The sequence below is a fragment of the Triticum aestivum genome, chromosome 2B (genome assembly GCF_018294505.1).
Source record: "Triticum aestivum cultivar Chinese Spring chromosome 2B, IWGSC CS RefSeq v2.1, whole genome shotgun sequence".
Lineage (NCBI taxonomy): Eukaryota > Viridiplantae > Streptophyta > Magnoliopsida > Poales > Poaceae > Triticum > Triticum aestivum.
In genome coordinates this window covers 39,474,394-39,493,346 of record NC_057798.1, presented here as the reverse complement: position 1 = coordinate 39,493,346, position 18,953 = coordinate 39,474,394, and the positions used below count along the sequence as shown (strand labels likewise).

General features: G+C 50.3%; 2 pseudogenes; both read left to right on the top strand.

Annotated features, from left to right (window-relative positions):
* The first annotated feature begins 1,319 nt into the window (after positions 1-1,319).
* LOC123038890 (putative F-box/FBD/LRR-repeat protein At5g44950) lies at positions 1,320-3,837 on the top strand (annotated as a pseudogene).
* Positions 3,838-14,884: 11,047 nt separating this feature from the next.
* Positions 14,885-18,731, top strand: LOC123038889 (F-box/FBD/LRR-repeat protein At1g51370-like; annotated as a pseudogene).
* The last annotated feature ends 222 nt before the right edge of the window (positions 18,732-18,953 follow it).

Genomic DNA, 18,953 nt, shown 5'->3' with positions numbered 1-18,953 from the left:
AGTTGATCATACAGTTCAGAGAAACGTTCCACATAATCTTCTACTGAACCAGATTGATGAATTTTGAACATCTGCCTCAAGAGGTTCTGATGTTTATTCCTGCCAAATCTGGATTGTAGCAAGGTGCAGAACTCAGCCCGATTGACCTAAGGAGCGCGGGTGTTGAACTGATTCGAGCCAGCGGGCTGCAGTGCCCTCAAATTGAGCAGATGCAAACGAAATCCACTGTTGTTGCGGTGTGTTCCAGAACTTGAAGTAATCCTCGCAGCGAGTCTGCCATAGCTTGGGATTCAAGCCATCAAATCGCGGAAGTTCAATTCTAGGCCCGTACCCCACAATTTCAGCCTGATGCGGACGAAAAATTTCTGGAGCCTGGATGATCTGTCTGGTGGTGCTCTGACCTACATGCATACCTGAGCCGGTGGTGGTACGTAACGCTGGGCTGGTGCTCGAAGATCGCCCTCAGCGCGGAATCCTTCAGATCCTCCTGATCCGCTGTGGATCGAAGTGCCCTTGGTGGACACAGGCGGCTCGCGTGGCGACGACGGCGCGGTTGGGCAGGGCATGGTGACGCGGTCCACCCCAATCTTGCCGCGGAGTTCGTCGAGGTCGACTCCGATGGAGAGCTTGACGTCGTCGATCCGGCCGGAGAGCTGGTCCAGTTTGCTGTCGAGCTTGGCGATGGCTGAGACCATCTCATGGTTGCGCTCCGCCGAGCTCTTGGAGAAGGCGGAGTCGAAATCCGCTCGCAGCAGCTCGTATATCGCCTTGGTCTCGGGGGAATTTTTTTCCATAGCTTCAGCATGGCGGCGGTCGGCGAGCCTGGTGTGTCGCGGTGGACGGGGAAGTCCAGGGTGGTGGGGAGGAACGGCTCTGATGCCAGATTGTAAGGTCTCAATCTCGAATTTCATTCACCATGGCCGAATTCGAGTACAAGGAATGGGGAATCAGGGGTGGAAGGAGAGGGACTACTGGCTCACGCCATCTACAGATTACAAACCAGCCAATCACCAGCCGCCGCCTATCCTCGCTATCGTTCTGGGTATAAAAGGAGAGGGAACCTAGGCCCATTCAGGCCCAGCTAGCCGAGCGGGCATGCGAGGCTGCCTCTTGGGCCGCATATTGTTTCGAACTTTGACTTTGGCGCCCATCTTGGTCGCTGACAACGAACTAGTTTGGCCCCTGTATACGGCGCACACTCCACTCCACAGTCCACTCACCCACCCACTCGTCGAATCCGCAAATCCCCAAACCCTCGTTCGTCGGCGCCGCCGTCCGGCCATGGCCGACCCGAGACCATTCACCAACGTCGACCCGCGATGGCGGCCGCATTGCGGCGCAGTGGCTATGACCCGCACGAGCTGGACATGTTCATGGAGCACCTGCTGACGTACATCTACACGCTCCTCCCCGACAACGGCCGGCTCGCCGCCCTCGCCGCCCCCTCCGACGGCGTCGACCGCATCAGCCGCCTCCCCGACGAGCTCCTGCGCAACATCGTGCCCCGCCTCCCGGCCAAGGACGGCGCGCGCACCGCCGTGCTCTCCTCCTGCTAGCGCGCGCTCTGGCGCTCCACGCCCCTCGGCCCTCGTCCTCAGTGACGCCCACCTCCTCCCCGACGGCCACGGCTGGCCGCCCACGCCCGCCAAATCACCGGCAATCATCGCCACCGTCTCCCGCATCCTCGAAACGCACCCGGGCCCCTTCCGCTGCGTCGACCTCGTCTGCAGCCGCATGGACGCGTACAAGGCCCAGCTCACGCGGTGGGTCAAGCTCCTCGCCACCAAGGGCGTCCAGGACCTCGTCCTTGTCAATCGTCCGTGGACGCAGGACGTGCCCCTCCCCGCCGCGCTCTTCCGCGTCAACACCCTCACCAACCTCTACATCGGCCTCTGGAAGTTGCCAAGCACGGACGTCCTACGCGGTGCCTCCTTTCCTCACCTTGTGGAGCTCGGCATATGCAGCGTTGAAATGGAGCACGACGCCGTCGAGTCCCTCGTCGCAAGGAGCCCTAAACTGGAGATCCTCAACATCGAGGGATGCCGCATGGAGCTGCGTCTCGGCATCGTCAGCCAAAGCCTACGCTGCGTGCAAATATGCGGCTCCGCAAAGGAGGACATCGCCGTGGTAAAGGCTCCGTGCCTCGAGCGCTTTATCCTCTCCGGCAGAGTGGGTCGCGGTGCCTTCTCCAGCAGAGTCAAGATTGGAGATGCCCCCAAGCTGCACACTTTGGGATACTTAGAGCCAGGACAGGTCCTAGAGGTCCAAGGCACCGTCATTTGGATTGATTTCTTGCCTGTTATTTACTTCAAGTCTGTCATTGTGGTAGCTCTTTATATGATAGTTTTTTTTTCACTGTAATGTGAACGATGATAAGTGATGCAAGCTGGTGTTTTGCCGCACAATGATTATTATGCCGGTGTATCTTGATTTATAGTGTTTCACTTCTCTAGGTATGTCCAGATTTTCTTTCTAGTGCTGTATATGCCTATATTGCACTGTAACAGACATGAGACGTGCAATCAGATTATCTTTACGCATAGTAAACTAGCACATTCACGTCGACAGTTGTTGAGGCTAAAAATAAGCCAAGCATTACAAATTTATTCATGACAATCAGATTATCTTTACGCACACAGACTAGAGTATGTAACTATAATTATTGTTCTAGTTTGTCCCACTGTGTTCATACTACCCGCTGGCGGTATTTTTCATGTGGAACGTGGATGCTGCAAAGTTGCATGCAATGCTTATTTCAAAGTTCAAACTGATCAAACTTGCACATAGTAAACTAGCACATTTGCTGCATACAGTTTTTTTCGGAGGTCTGTATGGTATTACCACCCATACCAAATTGTGTTCATACTAGCTAGCAGTCTGTGGAAAGTGGATGATACAAGTGACGTGCAGTAATGCTTATTTCAAACAGATTAAACTTCATACTATAATAAACTAGCATATTGGCTTCCTACAGTTTCTCGGAAGCCCGGTGCAGTATGCCACTGATACCAAATTGATGCTACTATGTACACTAATTGCGCAATATCTGGCACTTGTCTCCGATTAACTAACTACTCCTATTTGTTAACTGGTTCTCACAGCACACAGCTGGAAGTTTGTCTTGAAGAATATTTCTGGCAAGCCGGGTCACCTTGTTAAGACCTCCACATGCAGTTGACTGAAATCTGATGCCTCAGTTTCTAGTTTGTTATACTTATTATATACATAATACATGAGAGGCTGCACATACAGTGACAACACCAGCACATTTGTGTCTCTGTTCCAGTAGGCTACTTGGTGCTTTGTGCTAGTTGCATGCATGGAAGTATAATTCTGTCATTTCTCCAACAACATACAGTATATTAATCCGAGGCTTCATTCATTCACCTTCCTCGGATGCTCTCCCAACTGCTGACCGATCGAATCTATTTTTTGGAGAGTAAAAGATGCGATCAACCCACTGGTAACCACCTCACCCGCAGCTTCTGGGAGGAGTCTGGCCCCATCGAAAACGTCGCGTCGCGCATCCACACGATGAGCCTCCGCGAGTTCATAGGGGACCCGGGCGAGGTTGGCTTCCTGGAGTTCTTCTTTCGGACCGCGCGCACGCTGAGGGCCGCGTTCGTCATAATGGCCAACCCACGCTTCACGCCGTTTTCGAAGGAGAAGGCGGTGGACAAGGTGAGACACAGCTTCGGAAGAATGGCATCCCAATCCAGCTACCAGTTTGTGCTTGTGAACAACGGGCCTGCGGGGGGTTACCCCTGGAACTTCAAAACCGGGGCGGATTTCTCTTTCCACGACCCGTTTTCGGAAGTGGAGGTCGGCCAAGCTTAGGGCATCTCCAGCCGCACCCCCAACAGGTCCTCCCCAGGCGATTTTGCCGCGCCGGCAACAAAAAAAGGCCCCAGTCGCGCCCCCAGAAGCCCGTTTTTCGCCGGCTCGGGCCAAAACTGGTGCCGACGGACCCAGGCCGAACCCGGCGCCCTGGGGGGCGCTTGTGGAGCCGGGGCAAGCGAAAAAGGCGCGTGGGCCCGCCCTGGAAGCGACCCGAGGGTCTTTTCCCGCCGTTTCTTGACGCTTTTCCCTCGCATCTCTCCCGCTCGCTCGCCTTCCTCCCGCCATTCTATCCCTTTCTCCCGCTCGCTTCGCCTTCCTCCCGCCAAACCCCCTCCCGCTCGCCACGAAGAAGCACGCCATGCCGCCGAAGAAGTACGCCATGCCGCGCGCGGCGGCAACCGCGACTGGCGCCGTGGCCCAGCCGAAGCCGAGGAAGTCGAGGGCGCCGCCATCGAAGCCACCAGGCCTGTCGAACGCCCAGTGGAGGGTGGAAGTTCAGCGGCGCGAAGCGGTCACCGCCGACAGGCGGAACAGGGCCATAGCCAAGAAGGCACGCGACACCACGGCACGCGCGGCGGCGTCTTCCTCATCGGTCAACCAGGCGGGGATGAACCCACCCGTCGTCAGCCACGCCCAGTACGCGCCCTGGGGACAGCAAGGCGCCGGATCTCCATGGGGTTCATCGTCGCCGGCTGCTACGCCGACGGCGACGCGCACGGCGGGTTCAACCCAAACATGACCTTCCCTCATGGTCACCCCGCTACGCGCACGCCCTCGCCCGCCTTCGTCGGCGTGCAGTACCCTCCATACAACTACTCTCCGCCCACCTCCTACGCGTCCACACCGACGCCCCATCTCTACCGCGGACCACTACCCTTCTCGCACCTCGGCGACACCGACGACACGGGAGCCGACATGGACGACATCATCGCGACAGGATCGACCGCGGCCACCGAGTCTCCCGGGTTCGCGACCCAGGACGAGGTATTGGACCTCAACGGCGACATGGAGGCCGAGCTCGGCTACGTCTACGGCGACGATGCGCAGGAACCCGAGGAGGAGGAGGACGAGGAGGAGGAGGAGGAGGAGGAGGAACCGGCCCCTGTTCCGACGAAGGGGCGCCAGAAGAAGAAGAAGCGGGCGGCTAGGTCAGGAGAACCGCGCATCAAGTGGACGTCCAAGGAGGAGGAATGCCTCGCCGAAGCATGGAAAGTCGTCTGCCTCGACCCGACCACCGGCGCGAACCAGAGCTTGGACACATACTGGGACCGCATCAAGGCCGAGTTCGACGAGCGGAAGCTCGTCGACCCCTACTTCAAAGGCGTGTACATGCAGCGCGGCTCCAAGGCGATGGCGAACCATTGGGGGCGTATCCAGTTGGCGTGCAACAAATGGCATGGAATCGTCGAGGTGGTCGCGGCTCGCCCTGAGAGCGGCGCCAGCATTGAGGATCAGGTACGCACGCCGTTCGCCCGCATATCTTCGTCCCCTACGCCCGCCGCCCGCCAACTGTTTGTCTCTCCGGGCAGCTGCTGCGTATGTTCGCCATGTATCGGGGCGACAACCAAGACGCCGACTTCAAGCACCTGCACGTCTACAAGCGCATTGACAAGTGCGAGAAGTGGGCGGAAGTCCGGCGTGCCCTCGACAAGGCCAAGGAGACATACAAGCCAGACGCGACGACTCCGGGCGCGTCAGAGGGACGGCCGGACGGCCACAAGTTGGCAAAGAAGGGGAAAAGTTCCGACGCGGCAACCGCGCGAGTGCAGGAGTCCATCGAGCATTGCCTCGCCGACGCCCAGGCTCGGGCCGTCCTACGAGAAGAGAAGACCGAGGCGCGGTGGTCATCGCTTATGAAGAACAAGAAGCTCCTGCTCCGGACGAACGTCGCCGCGAAGAAGAGGAACACCGACATGGCTTTTCTGATGAGCGGGGCGGACATGCTCCAGAGCAACGACGAGAAGCTCAAGGCGTGGTACCTGGTGCAGCGCGGCCTCATCCTGAACGAGCTGCCGACGGCAACGCCGACGACGCTGATGACGCCCACGACCACACGGATGCCAAGCCCGGACGGCGCCTCTACATCGCCGCCCAGCAGTGCCGAAGCCGCGCCGACGCAACCCTGCGACGAAGCAGGTCCGACACCGACGAGCCCGCGCACGCCGACTCCGCCAACGCCTGGAGCCGACCAAGCCGAGTGATTCGTTGCGCACGGCGCCCCTCTGTTTTTTGTAACGCCAGACTACGTCCGATCGCCGGATTTGCGGCGTCTTTTGAGAGCGGGAACGACCAAGTTTGAATTTCCCGCATCCCGGGGCCGGCGCGTGGGGGCGTGACTGGGAGTTAGGTCGCCCCCAGGGGCCGAACTAGCGCCGGCACGCCCCCAGGCCACTCTATTTAGGCGCCCTGGGGGGCCGAACGGCTGGAGATGCCCTTAGGCCTCTGGGGAGAAGTGGACTGTTGCTACTTGCGGCCTTATTTTGGTTTGTCGAATTTGCGGGTTGGTGCCTGGTGCTATCAACCGATATTTAGCTTGCCCTGTAACCTGTGGTGGTGGTCAGTTGAGTTTAGTTTCCCTCTCTACCTATGTATGGTCCTTGGAACTTTTATTTCTGGCAATACGCTTCTTTCTTTGCGGTTGCTGGGTGTTTTTTTAGATCAGCAGGAAGCCGAAAACGGGTACCCCGGCCCGTTCAATTACTTGAACGAAACATGTTACATGTTTCAGGTTCTTTAGTTTCAAACATGAAAGGAGTAAACAAACTGCACTAGTTCCAAATGCAGTAGAGGAGCATCAGGAGGTCACGCTGCTGACTTCAGCTCCATCTGTATGTGTTACTTGATAACAATGTTCCATCTGAAGTTCCTGGATCCCAACCTGATCTCAAGGCATTTGATTCCTTTTCTCATTTTGATTTTCTGGAACATTTATTTTTGGGAATGCATTTATTTTTGGACAGTATTTAGTGCAAAGAATGAGACACGTAATAGACTGGCTCGTTTATCCTCTTGCTGCCCGTTGCTGCAAGAGTGTGAGCACAGCTTTACAGGTCCTTGGACAGTACATGACTTTGAAGTTCAAAAAATGAAGTCTAGCAAAAGCCTTCGGATCTTTTTTTTTTTTGAGAAAACTTACAATCCATTCATTATCAATCATGACACAACAAGCACCAGAAATAATAAAAATTACATCCAGGTTCATAGACCACCTGCGGCGACTACAAACACTGGAGCGAGTTGAAGGCGCACCGCCGTCATCACCCCTCCTCACCGGATCTGGGCAAAATTTGTTCTAGTAGACAGTTGGGAGGTCATCGTGCTAAGGCCCCAAATGACCGACACACTAGAACCGCAACTGCTGTTGATGAAGAGAAGCGTAGATCGAAAGGATCCAACCTGAAGACACACTCACATAGGCGAACGAAGACCGGATCTGAGCGGATCCACCAAAGACAACCACCGACCGAATCGTGCGAGATCTGCTAGAGACACGCCTCCACACGTCGTCTGATGATGCTAGACGCACAAGCGGGACAAGGGCTAGGCCAGGAGAACCTTATTCCATCTTCAGGGAGTCGCTACCATCTCGTCTTTCTGAGCGGGACACAAACCATAACAAATTAAGAAAACATAGAAAAATGGACCTCTCCCGCTGGCAAGGGCGGGATCCACCGCACCGCCATCGTCCTAAGGCCACATGAGACGTAGCAGATCGGCGGCTCCGCCAGCGGGAGGCAGAAACCCTAGCTAGCATGTTCCCTTGAAGGAGAGGCCAAGGGTTAAGCCCCCCTCACCTACATTGTGCCAATTGAAAAAAATTGGCAGATCCTTGCCATCGAGCAGCCTTCGGGTCTTCATTAATCACTCACAGGGGCGACATATTAGAGCTTCGTGCTTCCATAATTTTGCTTCAACTCTAATGAACCCTAGTAAACGATACATTATAAAATATAAGGGAGTAATGATAAATTATTAGTTTTCCAACATTCAAATTGAAGAGCATTAATTTTATTCATTTATTACAAATTATTGTACAAGTTTCTAAAATATCTGGATTTTTTTAATGTTTCATCGAAGACTATGTGGTTTTATTAAAAAAAACAATAGTCTTTGAGCCTTGGATGATCTAGAAAAGGCACCTACCCTAGCATGCAAAAATTCACATCCTTGAAATTAGCATTTAAAAACAGGAGAAATTTTTATTTAACAAGATACCCGTCTAAAATAGTAAAATAATATAACTTAAAAATGTGAAGTGAGTAATACTACAATACTCCTAAAAATGAGAAAATGCTAAGAAAAACAGAAAATAAATATTTTTTAAACTATTTCTGATAAATGGTGGGAGAAAATGAGTGATAAATAGCCATCTTTATTCGACCTTAATTAAGCCTTTATAGAGATTTCCTTCATCTTCAATGTTTCCTTTGAGTTCTTGATTTAGAATTTACCATGGAATTCAGATGATGCCGAGTTGAGAATAATTGTTCACGTGGACATCTTCTATATTTAAATACCTAGCCCCTCTAAATATTTATTTCAATTCAACATGCAAGCATGTCACCACAATATGCAACATGCATGGCAAACTGCCATCTCAACATGCAACAATGCATTATAATGTTCATTCTATTATGCTTTTTTATATTTAATAAAAAAAGTTATGACTATGCAATGCTCAAATACAATAAATCATCTAGATTTTTAGAAAGGTTGAGACTCACGTGAAGTGAAACCCCGCCAGTTTGGGTAGAGCGTCTCAGCGTAAAACTTTTGTTTGGTAATAAAGTTATGCCTTAAATTTTTGCAGAAGACACAGTTAAAATTGGTCTCGAGACACACGTGAAGGGATGTAAAAGTAATCAATAGTTCAAGGAAACTAACAACTGAGGGGAGCATCTTGTGGCCCCTTGAAGCATCCCGTGTGTCCTCCGTGAGGGGAGCCCCGGATTGCAGTAGTGAGCGGCCCCTTCTCCGGCAATCTCCTGCATCTTGGGTTGTAGTAGTGCGGCCGGTGGACCCGACCCCCTTGCATTATGCATTGCAACACTGCGCGATGAGCTGCACCCGCCTCCGGTCTCCCCATTGAGTGATGCATTGCAGCACTGCGGCGAGCGGTGCCCGCCTTCGGCCTCTCCCTTTGTGTTGCGTTGCAACACTGCCACAAGCGGCATTCACCTTGAAAACCCCCTGCATGCTGCATTGCAACACGTCAGTAACCTTGTAGCTTCGCTACCTAGGTGCCTGCCTACAACACACCCGACCTTGTGGCAGCGTTGGTACGCTCGTCGAATACAACAACACACTCTGTCGCTGACTCCACCCCATAAAGCATTGTGGTGCAGGTTCACACAACATGCCCTCCACCTCCGTCTCGTGCTAGGGAACAGTGCACTGTGCCTGGGTCTTGCAAACGCCAACGACATGCCTTTCAAGCGCCAGTCATCTAGGCCTTGTAGCATTAGCATCTCTCGCCTAAAGGTTGCAACACTAGCTGACCACCGCTTGCTGCAGCCCACGCCTGGCTCGCAACAACGCGTGCAATGGGAAATGTTTGTGTCCTTCCCACATCATCGACGCATCTCCGAGTGGTCCATTACAATAGGAATGTTGCGCCACTTGCGAAGGGCCTGGAGCCCACACTACTAGGAAAATGCTTATAGGTAGACATTTAGCAGTAGCGTTGGTTAGATACCCATCGCTACTGCTATTTAGCAGTAGCGCCGGCCAGCGAAAGCGCTACAAGTGCACGTTAGCAGTAGCGCTGGATTTCACAGCCAGTGCTACTGCTAATGGGCCACGCTCTCAGGCCCCCGTTGCAGCTTTAGCTACAGCGCTAGGCCGCCTACCCCGCGCTGCCGCTAAGCCCACCTCTCTGCTTCCCCCCGCGCCGGCCCGCGCACCACCCCTCCCCTCACTCACACTCACACGCTCACACCAGATCGAATCCCAGTCGTCCCCCAATCCGTCCGCCGCCCCCGCGTCCTACTCCGGCCGCCCTCCCCGACGCCGGCCATCCTCCCCTACCGGCGCCCCCCCCGCACCGGCCCTCCTCCCCTGCCGGCCGCCCCCCCCCCCGCACCAGCCCTCCTCCCCTGCCCCCCCCCCCCCGCACCGGCCATCCTCCCCCACCTATCGCCCCCCCCCCCCCCCCGTGCTGGCCCTCCTCCACCGAGAGGTATACTCCTCCCTCTTTGCTCCTCCTCCCTCCCTCCCTAGTTATAGTTATTAGAGAGTAGTTAATTTTTAGGTGTTTTAGTTGAATTTGTAGGTGTTTTAGTTAAATAATGTAGGTGATTTAGTTGAATTTTTAGGTGTTTTAGTTAAATTTGTAGGTGTTTTAGTTAAAAAGGTAGGTTCTTAGAATAATGTAGGTGTTCTTAGAATAATGTTGAATTTGTTTTAGGTGTTTTAGTTGTTTTAGGTGTTTTAGTTGTTTTAGGTGTAGTTAATAGAATTTTAGGTGGTTTAGTTGTTTTAGGTGTGGTTAACAGAATTTTAGGTATTTTAGTTGTTTTAGTTGTAGTTAACAGAATTCTAGGTATTTTTTAGTTAAAGCAATTGTTGTTATTTTCTTAGTTAAAGCATTTTTTCCTGTTTTATGCAAATTTGCAGTGGACATGTCATATTTTGAACATGTCATATTTAGGGCAATGTTATATTTTTCCGAGTGGCCTATGTTTTGCCAAAAATGTCGATTCGTTTACGTTCTGGCAAATTTCAGGCGCTCGATTGGTCCTGTTTTTAGCAAAGGTCATGTCAAATTTTGCTAAGTGTTTATCAATTTTGTTTTCATAATTAAGCATTTTGTTCTCGACGTCGACGATGCCTATCCCGCATCCTCGTCGTCGACTCGGCGGAGGACTCCTACTTGAGCCGAGGGGCCATGTCCGGGACTGGGCTCCGCCGGGCTGGTACTGGGTTGTGCTACCTTCTGGCGAGCGCAGATTAGTGAGGAGCCAGCCCGTCGTCGACCCGGAGCTTCTTTGGTCGCGGTCACGTGGGCCTGCATCGGTGGAGAGGCTTCAGTCCCCCGCGCAGGTGGTTCAACACCGTGTCACGGAGGAGAACGCGCACGTCCAGCGCTACTTGGTTGCGTTGGCGAACGGCCGGTTCTCCAATACCTGGCAGATTATTTGGGGATCTCACCGGAGCTATGATCCGGTGATGGTTCCTTCTCTTTGGGTGTCCACCGCGGCCCACTGAACCTAGAGGAGCTATTATTCGAGATGTATGAGTCTTATTATATGATGATCTTTGCTACAAACTACTATATATATATTCGATGATGGATTATTAATTACCTATTAGTTATTTACTTATTGAATGCAAAAGATGAGCGCGGTTTGTGCTACAAACTACTACATCTGTATTTATAATGGATTATTAATTACCTATTAGGAAATGTCTGACGATGAAAGGGAATTCGCTATATGCGATTACTGCAAAGATAAGCGCGGTATGTGCGACAGGCCTCACCTGGTAGAAGGTCGGCACTTCAGCATCAAGCTCCAAGAGACCTTCGACGTTGATACGGTACGCAACGATGACAAGTTTTTTATGTTATTTTTGCACGACTTCTCTGCTTCTTCAACGTGTAATTTCCATCTTTTACAATTCGACTAGCTTATCCCATGCCATGCAAGACGCTATGTCTTAGAGAAGATGAGTTTTAAAGATCATGAAAGCACGGAGACAAAGATAATTCAACTAAGGACCCATCATGGTTATGATTTTGCTGTAAAACTATACAATTCTGTGAACTCATCCAGTTTTGGTTGCCCGAATTGGGAAGCCCTTTCCAAGGCGTATGATTTTCATGAGGGTATGCTTCTCACCTTCGATCTTGGTGATCCTGACATCGACAAAAATGATATGACCATTTGGGTCCTTGTTGACACACTTCTAGTTCTACCGCTGTGTGAGTTTCTTAAACATATTTACTAAGTAATTTATATTGTTAATTTCAAAATATTTGACAGCTTATTTTCATTGACAGCTTATTTTCATTCTTCAAAAAATGTACGGAAGATGGTAGACAGAACCTACTACTACAATGATGAAGCACAATTAACTTATAAGGAGAAAGATGGTCTTATCACTTTTTTTACTGATCTTGAGAATTACAATAACTATTATCGAATTCCTCAAAATTATGGTCTATATTTGCACTAGTGCATGCGGTGTGCTACGGTAACATCAATGGAGATATCATGGTAAAATTTTCTACTATTACGACATCCGTGCATCTTTGAACATTGCTAACTACATTGCTAACTATAAAGTTATTACTATGTTTTTGAACAGAAAATCTCGATGGATTGTGTGCCTCATCTGATGTTGCCAAGAGGTCGCGTTGAAGTTATGAGCTTACGGCCACCACGGCCAGGTCAGCCACAGTATCCATATCACTCATGTCCATACCGGATTTCTAAAAGCGAGGAAGCCATGATAATAAATAATTAGAAAAAATGTTTCAACCATTGTAGAGAGCTACTTGGAAGCAACATTGTGCGTAGGCCAGGACTTGGAGACAGGATGATCTCCGTTCTTCATTATGGAGAGTTCAGTTTCCTTAATGAAGAGTCAATGCCTATCCTATTTTATGATATTTTAGCTAAGAAAGGGTAGAGTAGGTCCTATGAGAGGAGTAGGTCCTAGGTAGAATGTGTTATTATGTGCTATAATGTGTTAGAGTTGATGAGGAGGATGAGGAGTTGTGATTATGACTAGTGACCAACGTGTTATATATATATATGATGTCTCATTGACGAACATTGTTTGGTGGTGATGACTACTGTTAATGAATATGCTATTTAAACAGACTAGTTCATAATGAGTTGTTATTGTATAAAAGATATATCTGTTTAAACGTGTACAACGCCAAAACATTAAAAAGAAAACATAAATGTTAGCTGTAGCGCTGGCCTAAAAACGCGCTACTAGTAGTTGAACTTACCAGTAGCGCTGGTCTATAAACACCCTACTGCTAGAAAATAGTTGTAGCGTCGTAGCAGTAGCGCTGGTACCCGTGCTACTAGTAGCACAAAAACAAGCGCTATCGGTAAGCTTTTCTCTAGTAGTGCCACGCAAGGATGGATGCAGGGAGTAACACAGATGGGCACAGTATTGTTGAATAGATGGGCGGCGTGATGAGGTTATGCGGTCGTAAAGGTGTCTTGGTTATATGACACATGAGAGATGTGGAGAAGATGAAGAAGCTAAGGGCATCTCCAGCCGCGCCCCCAACAGGCCCCCCAGGCCACTTTTTCGGCACCGGTGCCGAAAAAACGGCCCAGTCGTGCCCCCAGGACGCCGAAAATCGCCGGTTCAGACCTTTTTTCGGCCCGGCGGTCACAGGCCGAACCCCGCGCGCTGGGGAGCCGTTGGGGGCTCCGGCGCTAGGGAAAAGCACGCTTGGCCCACACCGACAGGGGAAAAGTCAAGGCTTTCTTCCCCCGACACGCCTCTCACCCCCCGCGCCCTCGGCCACCACTAGCTATATCCGCGACGGCCGCCAGCCTACTCCGCTAGATAGCCATTCCCCGCCAGAAAATAGCAGCGCTTCGCCGCGGCAGCCCCTCCCGCAGCAGCTGGTCGTTTCCGGCCGCCGTTTCCGGCCGCGGAGGCGCGGTTTAACGGCGGGTACACGCCCACCGCGCGCAAGGTGTTCGACGTTTTGACTGTCTCAGCGATGGACTCGGATGAGGAGGAAGAGCTCGCCGCGCTGCTGGAGGAGGAAGCCGCGGCCGACGTCCAGAAAGAAGAGCATCTGATGGTGCTCGCCGCCCTCGCCCAGCTGCTGGCGATGAATGAAAAGCCGCGTCGAGGTGGCTCGGCGCCGGGGCGGGTGAAAGCAAAGAACCGGCACCTATGGAGGCTCAAGGGGGACGCCGCGTGATGAAATACGAGTTTTTATTTGTTGAATTATATAATTTGTATTGAACTATTTGTTGTTGTTGTATTTTGTTAAAGTATTTGATTTTTCTATGATAAAATATGTGATAAGGAATAATTGTGTTGATAATTGAACGCCGAGACACGGCGAAATCATGCCGAATATGGACCTATTCTCGCCCATATGGGCCGTTTATTCGCCGAAATTGGGCTGCAAAGTGGGCCAATTTCGGCGCCTGGGGGCGAGCTGGGGCGATGACTGGGCGCAAAACCGCCCCTAGCACCGAGTGTATCGCCGGCTCGCCCTCAGGGGGCGATTTCTATGCGTCCTGGGGGGCAGCGGCTGGAGATGCCCTAAGAAGTATCTCCTAAAAGGATAAGATCGATTTAAAAAAAAAAGGTTGTGGGAATGGGGAAAGGGATGTGTGCGGGACAGTTGGCGATAGAGGGAGGCGGCACCGCTATAATCAACCAGGATGTTTTCCAAGAAATTTTATGTAAAGACTGTTCTAAAATATATACAGATATAAAACGTACTCCTAATTTTGAACTAAAAGCATGGCACTTATTTCGGAATGAAGGGAGTGCATTTTTACCTGAAGCGACGCATAGCATTATTAAGGTAACCCAATCAGCATGGAAACCAATTTTTTAGCCATGAGAGATGACATCTTTTAGTGATGAGAGAGGAGCTTAGCAAAATGAAGAAGCGGGTGGCTGACTCGTGGGTCCATACTCACTTATGGGCCCGTGAGCAGCCGCATTAGGCCTTGTACAATGGGAGATGCTTAGGGGAGGTGCTTAGAGAAATAAACCATGCTTTTCTTAAGCACCGGTGCTTATTTGTACAGGATAGACGCTTAACTAAGCGTCTCTTCTGTAGAAATAGGCACCGATGCTTTAGAAAAACCCGGTTTATTTTTCTAAGCATCTCTTTAAGCACCTCCCATTGTATAAGGCCTTAGGCCCACGAAACCACTGCAGAACCGAGCACCGACCATTCGCCTCCACACACCACTCACAACCGAGCCCCAAACCCTCGCCGGCGCCGCCGTTGGCCATGGCCGAGCAGGAGCAGGTCACGACGGCCGCCGACGCACGGCGCCATGGCGCCGACCGGCACAAGATGGAGGAGACCGTGGAGTTCATGATGTCGTACATCTACCAAAGCCTCCCCCGACTACCCCCTCTACAACGGCGCGCGGCTCGCCGCCCTCCCCGCCGCCCGCCGGGCCGACCGCATCAGCCGCCTCCCCCGGGACCTCCTGCGCAACATCCTCGCCCGCCTCCCCGTCAGGGACGCCGCGCGCACCGCCGCGCTCTCCTCCCGCTGGCGCGCGCTCTGGCGCTCCACGCCGCTCGTCCTAGTCGACATCCACCTCCTCCCCAAAGCCCAAGACTTCAGCCCCACGCCGTCCAACACGCCGGCCGTCACCGCCGCCGTCTCTCGCATCCTCGAAACGCACCCCGGCCCCTTCAGCTGCGTCCACCTCATCTGCAGCCACATGGACGCGTACAAGGCCAAGCCCGCGCGCTGGGTCCAGCTCCTCGCCACCAAGGGCGTCCAGGACCTTGTCCTCGTCAACCGCCCTTGGCCGCTCGACGTGCCCCTCCCCGCCTCGCTCTTCACCATCACCACCCTCACCCGCCTCTACCTCGGCATCTGGAAGCTTCCGGGCACGGCCGCCCTGCGTGGCGCCTCCTTTCCCCGCCTCCGCGAGCTCGGCCTCTATTTCATGGAAATGGAGCACGGCGTCGTCGACTCCCTGGTCGCCAGGAGCCCCGTCCTGGAGGTCCTCAACATCGTGGGATGCATCAATGGCGGGTTGCGCCTACGTCTCGTCAGCTAGAGCCTGCGGTGCGTGCAAATCTGCGGCTCTGTTCTGGAGGACATCGCCGTGGTCAAGGCTCCGCGCCTGGAGAGGCTCATCCTGATTCAATCTTGCAAAACCGCCCGTGACTTGTGTACCAGGCTCAGGATTGTGGATGCTCCCAAGCTGCGCACGTTCGGGTACTTAGAGCCAGGGCAGGTCCTAGAGGTCGGAGAGACAGTCATCATGGTACATCTCCCGTCTCCATTTGTTCATTCAGTTAGCAAATATTATCAGTCTCCATTTGTTCATTCAGTTAGCAAATATTATCAACCGATGACTCAATTGTGTGATGTTCCTTCCTGAATTCGTCAAATTTCAGCCTGGGATAAATGCAAGAAGTGCAAGTGCCATGCTCACAAGCGTGAAGATTCTGACTTTGAATGTGCGTTTCGGGGTTCGCAATGACGTCAAGATGGTGCCCACCTTCCTCAAATGCTTTCCCAGCGCTGAGAGACTGCATATTGTGGTATGCATTACGAGTTCATGTTCTGCTTATTGTTGCTGGTTGTGATAAGCTCTTTATATGTGGTTGCGGAGAGACTGCACTTTATGATTGATTGCATACTTCAAGTCAGTCATTGTGATAGATCTTTAATTATATGCTATATGCTCTTTTTGGTTTTGTCCACTGTAATGTAAGACGTGTAACATATTTGACCAGTTATTATAGGTTAATTTTCATGCCTTGCCATTTATTCTCAGCCACCATCTAGTCTTCTTGACAATCTAGATATGTAGACTAGACTACACAGTTAGAGTTATGACACTTGGTAAGAGGTTTTTCTTGTGGTACAATGATTATTATTCTGATACCTTGATTTATAGTGCTTTGCTTCTTTATGTATGTCCAGATTTTCTTGTTTTAGCGTTTCTCACTGTATTCATACAAGTTACTAGTATCTGCGCTATGGTACTGTAACAGATGCAATGCTTATTTCGGACTTATATGTAAGTTACACATGGTAATTAGCACATTCAAGCAGACAGTTTGTGGTATTAGTATCACCACAATCGTTCTATTGATCCTAGTACGCTAGTTTTATCATATCAGGATCTTAAAAATTTATCTCCTAGTAATTTACTATAGAAAGAGGCTATTGTAGCTCACATCCGGAAATTCTTATTAAAGAACATATCTGATAAAATGTTGTTAAGACTAAAGTTGTCCATTGCGGACAGAAGTTTGCAGCCTCGCATATATCTTAATTTGCTGTCCATGAATTATGCCCATATCTTACCATTCTTCTTCTTTTCTTCTCTGGACTACTAGGCTATTTAGTATTAGTACATTCTGGTACTTTCATCCATTGAAACATAGAGTTGTCATTGAGGTTCCTAGTTGTCACATCTCCTACAAATTGGATCCAGCATTTAGCTATGGACCAGTATAATTTGCAGTATTCAGTTCTGAGCAGTTAGCTCTGTATGTGGTGTACATTCTGAGTCTTAGCTGCAAAAATGCTCTATGCGCTCTCAAAAAAGGTCTTCCATAATAGTATAAAAATACAATTGCCTTGTCAATCCTTTTCTTTCCATACAGCGAATAGGAACTACGTACGGATTCTTTTGAGCTTATTCTTGCTCTGTTTACGAGATATTGATAATTTACTCTGCACGTGACTTGAAAGTTTTTTCCCAGATTTTGTTGCTTATGGTGTTCTCACTTATTTGCATAGATCTGTACAGTCAATTATCATTAGGGTTCTTTATAGTCTTTATTTTCTTCCACTGTGAAATGTGAGCCATGTATGTAGTTATGCATGCTAGGCTAAGTAATTTGCCTGTGAATAATAGGATAGGATGATGATACTATCACCAACATGACTAGGTATACTTGACCAGGATAGCTAGAAAAGCCAAGCATTGGTTTTTATTCTCAGCCATCAGGTCATCTGTATGCACGCAGACTAGAATACGCCTTTAGAAATTAGAATTATGGGCTTGCTTGTTCATCTGTTTATGTTAAGACATTTATTACCGAAGTTTTGCCGTCCCACACTTCATCGTGTCATTATTTTGGTTTCGAAACTACTATGCATACGACAATATGGGGTCTGATCTTTGTACAGCGCTGAATCCGGCCGCAGTCCTGCATTCTCTACCACGCATAACTGCCCGATGTACAGTGTCATATCAAAATCGGATGCAAATTATCGTACGCATAGCACCGTGATTTCTATTGCTTTGCTTCTCGATTTTCTGGTATGTCCAGATTTTCTTGTTTCAGTTTTTCTGGCATGTGTTCTTCATACTAGCTAGTAGTATTACTACTGTGAAATGTAGATGGCATGCAATGCTTATTTCAAACCGATTAAACTACCAGTTTCCTGGAGGCTAGAGTTTTGTGCTGTAATGGCACTCGGTAATTGCAAAATGTCTGGCACTTGTCTTCGATCAAGTAATTAATTCTTAACTGGTTCTCATGGCTCACATCTGGCAAACAGTTCACATGTTTAAGACCTCCATGGTAGAGTGAAATTTGCTGGCTCATTTTTTAAGTTGTGGTACGTGAGAGGCTGTATATATAGTGACAACACCAGTACAGTTGTTTTTCTGTTCCAGTAGGCTACTTTGTGTTTTGTGCTGGTTTAATGCATGGATGTATTATTGATCTGTAATTTCTGCAACAACATAACTAGTTTTATTTGTCATGTCAGCCTTCTTCAGATGCTTTCCCAGCTGTTGACCGATTTAATCTCTTTTTTTTTTTTGCAGAGTGATAAATGTGATAAACCCACTGGTGACCACCTCACCGTCAAGTTCTGGGAGGAGTCTGGTCCCATTGAGAACGTCGTCTCGCGCATCAACGTGATGACTTTCCGTGAGTTCAAAGGGGACCGAGGCGAGGTTGGCTTCCTGGAGTATGTCTTTCAGAGTGCGCGAGCGCTGGAGATGGTAGCTATTTTCATGGCCAATCCAAGCTCCACGCCGTTCTCAGAGGACGAGGCGTATGTCAAGGCGCAATACAGCGCTAGAAACATGAAGAGTAAATCCTGCCAAAAGTGCATCATCTGGAGTAGCCATCCTGCAGGACGCGATGCTTGGAGCCTCAAAATTGGGGCAGATTTCAACTTTGAGGACCCGTTTACGGTGACGTCGGTGGAGGAGGAGGCCTGCTGAGCTTATAGTTTCTGTGAAGTGGATCTGTTTTTGATGCAAACTGTGAAGTGTGGCGGTATCTGTTGCTCGCCGTGCTGCCCTTGCGATGCTCTGTCAAATTTGAGGCTTGGTGCCTGGTAAGCACCAGAATAATCAGCTGATATTTTTGACTTGCCGTGTAAAGTAACCTGTGTCGATCAGTTTCCTATGCTCCTTGAAACGTTCCGTTGCTTGCAGTTGCTG